This window comes from Megascapheus bottae, chromosome 19 (genome assembly GCF_031878675.1).
Source record: "Megascapheus bottae isolate mThoBot1 chromosome 19, mThoBot2.hap1, whole genome shotgun sequence".
Taxonomy (NCBI): Eukaryota; Metazoa; Chordata; class Mammalia; order Rodentia; family Geomyidae; genus Megascapheus; species Megascapheus bottae.
The window spans coordinates 37,614,805-37,623,842 of NC_143527.1; the positions used below are offsets into that span (position 1 = coordinate 37,614,805).

At 34.5% G+C, this 9,038-nt stretch overlaps 1 protein-coding gene across 1 annotated transcript in view; it reads right to left on the reverse strand.

The window, feature by feature from the left end:
* The window catches only part of Greb1l (GREB1 like retinoic acid receptor coactivator), a 200,747-nt gene extending 195,919 nt beyond the window's left edge, over positions 1-4,828 (reverse strand). The window contains exon 1 of the mRNA XM_090353356.1: positions 4,733-4,828. The gene's annotated coding sequence lies outside the window, so the exon portion shown is untranslated. The remainder of the gene's footprint in view (positions 1-4,732) is intronic.
* Between the last annotated feature and the right edge of the window lie 4,210 nt (positions 4,829-9,038).

Below are 9,038 nucleotides of genomic sequence, written 5' to 3' on the forward strand. Positions count from 1 at the left end.
CTATAATTTTCAAAACTATTTTTTAAGCAATACAACATATCTTCTTTTCAAGATGATGGGCACAACCCAGTGGAGAGAGTCATTAAAGGTAGAGTTCTGTTGGCAGCAATACCTCTGCTTGGCTCCTCCGGGAGCCCAAAACTCAGTACCAAAAATTCCCTGTTCCCAGGCCTAGAGTTCAAGCCCCACAACTGATAAAAAAACAAACGAACAAACAAAAAGCAAACAAACAAACAAAGAACTGCTGCTGCTCAGCAGAGCCTCATTTGAAAAATTCTATTATAAAAGTAGTTAAAGTAAGCCGGGTATGATGGCTCATGCCTGTAATCCTAGCTACTCAGGAGGCTGAGATCTGAGGATCGAGGTTCAAAGCCAGCCTGGGCACAAAAGAACCTTAGACTCTCATCTTCAATTAACTACTAGAAAACAGGAAGTGGGCCTGTGGCTCAAGGATAGGGTGGTAGCATTGAGCTGAAGAGCTCAGGGACAGCACCCATGACCCCCGTGCCCCCCCCAAAAAGGTAATTAAAGTAAGGCTGCATGTTAGCCTTTGGAGACAACTGTCTTGTCTCTTTGAAATGTTATCTGGATTAAATTTGCCTGTTTCAAGTGATTCCTTTTACGTTATTTTTTTTTCCCTTCAGCTGTCCCTCATGTTGACCATTCTTAAGAAATACAATATAACAGGTCAAGAGTTTGGCTTAGTGGTAGAGTGCTTACCTCGCATGCACAAAGACCTGGGTTCAATTCCCAGGTACCACATATATAGAAAAAGCTGGAAGTGGTGTTGTGGCTCAAGTGGTAGAGCTCTAGCCTTGAGAAAGTCCAAGGTCAGTGTGCAGGCCCTGAGTTCAAGCCCTAGAACTGGCACACACACACAAAAAAAGAAAAGAAATAAAATATAACAAAACATGAAAAACTGTATCTGAACACATCATTAGACTGTGAAGCTGTGACCACGGAAGAACCACAGCCTCTCTATCTACCTGGATACCAGAATTAGTTGAAGAGGCTCTAGTGAATAAAAGACCTGAGCTGAACCTTGAGCATATAGAATCTAGAGAAGTAGATAGAAAAGAAGAATTCTGTTCTGGAAAACTAAAAGATTCATATTTAGGTATTTTAAAATACATTTTTATTGGATTTTTTTTAAAAATTTACTGTAATGGTGATGTGTAGAAGGGTTACAGTTACATCATCAGACAGAGAGTACATTTTACTTCTTGAACATTGATACCCCTTCCCATGTTTTTCTTACTTTCCCTTCACCCTAAAATACACTTTTATAAAACACAGTAACTTCTTAATGAGGCTCTCCTGCCACACTTCAGGCAAGAACCTTTATGAGTTCTCTTCCATTCTGCCAGCTGCTCACTCTTTTATTTTACAGAACAAAATTAAGCCAGATCTTATCTCCTCCAATGTAGGCTCTTAGTGTATTGGGACCGAATTAGTGAAATTATCTGATCAGTACAAAAACTAAGTCAATTCAGTATTCTAGTCATCTGTCACAGAGAAAAGAATACTTGATGAAGATGTTTGATAAGTCTCTGGAGAAACTGTGTTATCTTCCAATGAGACAACATTTTAACAATAAGATTGGTATTGAAGCATATCTTTGGGAATTCTCAAATCTAAAGCTAATCAAAAGAACACATATCTTTGGGAATTCTCAAATCTAAAGCTAATCAAAAGAACACCTTGTCTGCACAAAATTATCTTTTCCTTATTACTTATCAAACCACTAATAAGATGTGCCCTAAATAGGTTATGAAAACATTTCTATACAGACAAATGCTAATCTACCAAGAAACACATCCTGTGAAGACAAATACTAAAAGTCTTAACTCTACCAGCAAACACACACATCAAAATCCATTCCCTATTCAAGTGAATTTGATCATGTACAGATAAGAATGCAAGCACATCATTTCTTCATAAAATTTGGCTTGTCATTAAAGAGAAAAGATTTTAAAGATGGTATTTCACTACAAATCTATTTCTCTTATGATATTTTCTTTAAGGATTATATGAATACTACTAAATTACATTGTGGGAAAGGGAACTTCATATATGCAACACTCCCAAACTCGAGGACATGGATATCACCCTAATAAGTGTTAGGAACCTAAGGATTTTAAGACATTAACATTAACAATCTTACTAGCATTGACTCAGACATTTTATTTCCATTATTTTCTCTCTTTCCTTCATCTCAAAAGGAGATAATCTGAATTGCTCTAATCTTAAAAACAACAATAAGTGTAGCAAATACTTGACAATGAAGATGAAAAGCCTCAAAAAAATCTGTTGCCTTAGTAACAGCAAGAATGTGGAAGAATAAGAATACACTGTCAGGACATCATTTCAGATTCCACAGATTTGAGGCCTAAATACAGTCAGCTTTCATTAGCTTTTTGTTTTTCCCAGCAGGTCCTTGGACTTTGAAACAAAACCTGAATGACAGCTATGAGCAATTCCAGCCTGGCTCCTGATTAGCTATGCCAAACAAAACAACTCTCTGCAGTGTAAACTTTCCAGGCATCTGCAACGGAGCCTCTGTAGAGAGACTATAATTCCTTGGTGAGATTTGAAGGTTGAGGGGGTGGGGGTTGCAGAGTGACTAGGAGGGGGAGGGGAAAAAAGGATAAGACCTTCCCCTCCACCTCGAACTAGTTCCCTGAACTAGTCTCTGATTAAAGCAGTAGGGGAAAGAAAGCAGAAATATCCTCCTCCATGTTAATGTAGTTTCTAAATTCTGCCTTATTTTACTCTCTAACCACTTCTCTGAAGGTTCTCTTAGGTCCAATTAACATTCATGACATGTATCCAAACCACCTATTCATTTAAACAAAGCTTCATTATTATCAGATACAGCTAGTAGTCAATAAAATATATCCAAAAGAAAATGGGAACCAAATCACAGGAATGGACAATGTCCCAGATGGATGTAAACTAAGGTTCTGTGCCATTTCTTGTTAGCCATTTTTTTTCCAGGATGTGGACCTGAAATTAATTACACCAAACGACACTGAATTATGCCTTGTGGTCCCATCTGCTATCTAATTAGATCCCTGAAGAACTACTAAGCCTTCTTTTTTATGATCAGGCCCCTTGATTCTACCTGATGACTATACTCTTATCTACACAAAAAGAAAAGATCAGCTTTCGAAACTCAATTCTGATCAGATGGTTGATTTCAAACCTATAAATGGTTTAGGAATGTTGCAGAAAATTCAGGACAGGAGTGGTGTCAATTTAACTGTAACGGAAGACAGAGTTAAACTAAAATGTTGACTTAAAGTCTGACCACAATGCTCCTATTACATCAGAAGTAAAAAGTAATTATTTTTATATTTCTTGATCATACACATTGTAGTCACACACAAGGTGACAGTACTGAGGTTAGCTCTTGTCTTCTGAAAAGTGCCATTTTACCATACTCTGAACTCTATTGCTTATGAGAAAACCTACAGAAACTGATGGTTGACCCACTTGGAATGCTAGGCAAACAAGATTCCCTACTTCTAGTCAATAATCACTTTTTTAACAGAGTCATGGTGATTAGGTAGCATTTAAGGTCAGGAAAATAGCTTGAACTTCCTAAAATGTAATTGGCAGATATATGGCAATAGTTGCCACAGAAAATTATTTACCAGACACATCATAAAGGCCTTATTTAGATTTAGCACAAAAGCATTTAAGTCAATGAACGTTCAAATAAAAAACTGAAGAACAGACACAGGAAAGATTTCACATAAAACCTCATGAAAAGTCATATTAAAATTAGAAACTAAAGATAAAATTTCAACATTTAAGATAGGTAATACCAAACTAGAATGCTACATTTCCAATTACGTATTTTATGAGTCTGCAAAGCCATCACTTTGTTAAACTATAGAAAAGAATCTCAAATATATATATTGCAATTGAGGAAGGTGAAGAAAGTAACCTTGAGAAAGCCTCTCAATATAAATCTATACTTGAAATCCCAAACCAAACCTGCTGATTCAGCACAAAGTCATCAACAGAATTCTTATCTGTAAAAGGAATAATCCATTGTCTGGCTGAAACAAAGGGCAATGCACAGGAAATCAGCCAAATCTGGGCCAGATGGTCACTGATTCAAGTTTCATTCTCTCCATCCCCCCACTCACCCTGGCACTCCAAAATTAGATTAGGATAGCATTTTCAGTTCCAGGTAATAATAACCTGAGTGTGGGATGTAACATTTTTACAATTACCTATGGCCCCATTCAGGCACTAATTTGTTAAATGGAATATCCTAATTTAAAAGGTGATTATGCAGCAGTTATTACAAAGAAAATATCTCTTTAAAAAACACACTGTTTCTTGGGTATGAATAAAGTTCTGCCAGGTAAATTGCTAATTTGTTCTTATCTATTGTTTTTCTCAAGCCATGACACAAGACTAAAAATAAACCCAGAAATAAATGACTCATCAGTCATTTTCTGCCAGTTATACCAGTAGGTGATCACTTAAAAAAGGGCTCATGATTTTTAATCCAGAAACACTTTTTATAATTACCAATGACAAGCTACCAACAAAAATAACTAAGTATTAATACAAATATCCAATGGTATTAAGACATAAAACTTTGGTTACCAACTATGTGTTTTAGGATGAGGCTTTGATCCAAATAATGAAGTATGCAGACAAAGTAACAATGACACCAGAGCATAGTATTTTCACAAGTATTCATATACTGTACCTGGGATGGGAGAATCTCTTCCACACAGATATTCCACAAGATTTGTCATTCAAATAGAGAAAGACTGCTCACTTTTTCCAAGTTTTGGAAGTGTAGAGGAAGCTAGGAAGGAACAAAAATGAGATTTGTGTTTACACCTAAGAACAGAGAGGAAAACACATTAACATATTCTACTAGAATTACAGAAAAAAATCACTAGTTTTGATTATGAAAAAATATAACCTCATATCATAGAATCTACAAATTAGAATGCTGCTAAAATATGCATTCCAAACCTCTGGTTAACATAAAATGCAGTTTTAAATGCAAAACACTGTCTCACTTTATTAATTAGAGCAAAGCATGCAAAATTATGTCTTAAGTCTGTAAGCACTTAATGGAAACTAATATAATAAAAACCAAGACTTCTCAAAAATATTTTTTTAAAAAACTGTCCTTTACTCTTCCTGATTGCAAAATAATTTAAATATAGAATAAACAAAGACCCTCTTTTTGAAAGGAACTCTTGGCTCCACAGGAGTTGTTTCGAAAATATTTACATGTATGTGGCTTAAGTAAACCTTTATCTATCAACAAATAGAGCTCCCTTTAGTAAACTTTATAATCCTTCTTATAATTACTTTGGAAATGTTAGTAAAAGAGTACATTTTATTGCCATACTACAGTGTCTCCCAAAATCTACATATAGAAAGGTTAGAATAGATCAAAGAGGATTTTGGTCTATTTGTTTGTTTTTTTAACACAAGATAATCACAGGCCAGTAAGTAATTAAAGACAAAAATGACTTGAAAATATGCAATCAACAGCAACTTTCAAAACTGCCCGGTTTTATTGCAAGGAAGTAGAAAGTCTACTAAAGGCAGTAGAAGGAAACCTTTCTGAGTACATTTATGGTAGCATACAGAATACGGTGGCTAAACAATACAGAAAAATCATAGAACTTCAAATTTTGACATTCTGTCTCCAGAGGATAGTGGCAAGTGGAAAAGTCCTCAAAATCTGATGCTCAAAAGTTGTTCCTGGGAACTGATTCATAATTATGGACCAAACAAAATTAATATGTGATTAAAATATAGTCTATTTAATATGTATGTAGTATGAAGATAGTATATGTATCATACAGCAGTGTGCTTTTTAACATCTTACATTTATTTACCTGAAATGAATTTGTGTAAGTGCTTTCTGGTTAAAACATTACCATTTTCCTTTACATAAGGCCAAAAGATAATACTTGGAATCAAACAGGCAATAATTTAGCTACTGTTAGATGTGCTTTATAGTATATGTTAATTTTAATTGCATGGAATTGTATGCTAATGAAAGAAAACCGATAATCAATTAAAACCTTTAAAATAAGGCAACTAAGTGTTGGCTGTTTAATAAGTCCTCTTTTCTTTAGTGTAAAACAGGGATTACAGTATTCATGAGGAGGAGAAAATAACTATTCACATTAAAATTCCCTATTTTCTGAGCTTGTTTTTAGAGTCTCTAAGATAAATTTACATTTAAATGAAACACATACAACGGCAGCTGGACTATATCATAACTATCCCATAACTGTTCATGTTTTTAGAGATTTAAATCTCTGGTTCTTAGGTGAGAGAAAATTTGTGAGTATACAACTATTTCTAACCAATTACTCTTTTTTATTATTGGCATAATGTATAGAGGGGTTATAGTTACATTTCTCAGGTAGTAGATGCATTACTTCTCACACATTGATACTCCTCATGTTTTTCTAACCGATTACTTTGATACAGCATTTCAACGGAATTTATATGCTAATGCTTTAAGAATTAAGGGAAAAACAACTAATAGAATTCTAGTCATAAAAGTCATCTCAGAACAGGCTTCCCCTGCACACAAGTTTCTGGAAAATCAGGCAGTAATAAACAAAAAACGATATCAACAATAATGACTATGAAAGTAGAATGAGCTATAATTTTACAGAATAACTTCAAGAACTTTTTCTCTAATGTGTCCTAATATAAATAAGTTCAAAAACTAAAATGCTATTGCCTAAGTATTGTAAATTACCATTTACAACTTTTCTTTCTCCATCCTTTCTCTCCTTCCTTCCTTCCTTTTTTCCTAACCTGTTCTTTTTTGTTGGTTCACAAATATGATAGGAAATTTAATTTCAGTTTAGAGGAAAATATGTAAATAGATAATATGTATGATAAATGTGACACTGGTTTTATCTTATTTTTAATTAATGCACATAATAAGAAATATACCAAGAGCCAAATTAGAGAGCATACAACTTTCATTGTGAAAACCTGTCACGAACCTAAATTTCTAGAGTGATTTGGATTTATAAGAAAGTTGCTTAAAATCTTTATTTTCTCATTAAAATCCTCACTTCTCATAATCTACATGCATCAACAGAATAGCCATTATTAATAATCTCATATAATTGTAAATTATTTAAATAGTTTGAAAGGTCACAATGAGCTTCCAATCATTTTCTTTCTTTTCTTTTCCTTCTCCTCCTTCTCCTCCTCCTCCTCCTCCTCCTCCTCCTCCTCCTCCTCCTCCTCCTCCTCCTCTTCCTCCTCTTCTTTCTTCTCTTCTTTTATTATTATTATTTTTTTTTTTTGCAAGTCCTGGAGCTTGGACTCTGGGCCTGGGCACTGTCCTTGGGCTTTCTCTAGGCTAGCACTCTACCACTTGAGCCACAGCACCACTTTCAACTTTTTCTGTGTGTGTGGTGCCAAGAAATCCAACCCAGGGCTTCATTATGATAGGCAAGACCTCTACCACTAGGCCAAGCTCCCAGCCCCATTTTCTTTTTAAACGATAATTCTGCATGCCTTAAATTTACAACTTACATATCTCAAAACAAGATTCACTAAAATTAGCTTCTATCAGACAAAAAGTAGGGATATGAGTTGAATAATGATCAGTTTCATACTCTCCTCCCTCCCCCAAAATATGTCCTGGATAGTTTTTGTGTTATCTATGAGGTGTCTGTAGCAACATTCATACCATAAATTTCTTACCATTCATACCATGATTCTCTTAACATCCCCAGCACTAGTTCTGATTTTACATCCCATGCTTCATGAAAATTTAAAGCATTTTCAAACTCCACTGTGTATCAGTCCAATAATTTTATAATTTTTGTATTAGGGAACAGAAAAATCTAACATCCTTGTATATTGTTTTTTTACTACATTATTAGTGGTTTGAGGAACATGGTTTGAGTATAATTAGGTCTGAGTGTATAAAATTACAAGCCACAATAATATATTTTAACTAGAGTGTAGTGTTTCCCAAGAGAGGGAACAGCTGTTTATTTTCCTTTTATTCTCCACAGTATCAATTTCATTTATAGGTACCTAATAAAGAGTTATTAACTTACTTTATTATTAATCTCCTGTTCAATGGAGAATTCCATTAACTCCACTGGTTTAAACCTCTCAGTAAGAAAATTATGAAGAGAAAAATGTTTTTAGAAAGTGGTATATTTGATATATATTTCATTCAAATGAAAATTGAAAGACAAGTTGATATTATAATTACTGATGCTAATTATTATTTCAAAGTCTTGAAACATCAGTATAATTTAAACTTATGTCTTAATCTAAGTTAGAATTATGGTGTCCGTTCACAATACACAAACAAGTTTAGCTTCCCAAGGGTAAAACTATACAGACATCTGGTAATCTCTCATGTAATGATAACTTACAAACACTGTTTTGATTTGGGAAGTTTTAGCAGCTCAAAACTAATATAATTGTAACACATATAGTGCAAGAAATTTTGTCATATTTTGCAAAGCACTTTTTATTCCAGACTATCCATTCCATAGTACTATTTCACTATAGACTGGAAATTTATGTCTTCAATTACACTATTATTATTTTTTTAATAATTTTTTATTTCAATGTATAGAAGGTGCCAGATAGAGGGTGCATTATTTTTCACACATTGATATCCCTTCTTATGTTTCTGTCCCCATTTCCCTCTCTCTAACCCCTCCCCTCATTTTTCCCCTCCTATTTCAAATAAACAAGTAACCAGTCTTGGGGCCTGACCTTGGGGCCTGGACTCTGTCCTTGAGCTTCTTTGTGCTCAAGGCTAGTGCTCTACCAGGTAAGCCACAGGGTCACTTCCAGGTTTTTCTGAGTAGTTTACTGGGGATAAGAGTCTCGTAGACTTTCCTGCCTGGTTGGCTTTGAACTTCTATCCTCAGATCTCAGCTTCCTGAGTAGCTAGGATTGAAAGTGTGGACCACTAGCACCTACTTGCATTTTGAAGTAGGAAATTCATTGACAAGTATAAACTATACAAGCAAAGGTAT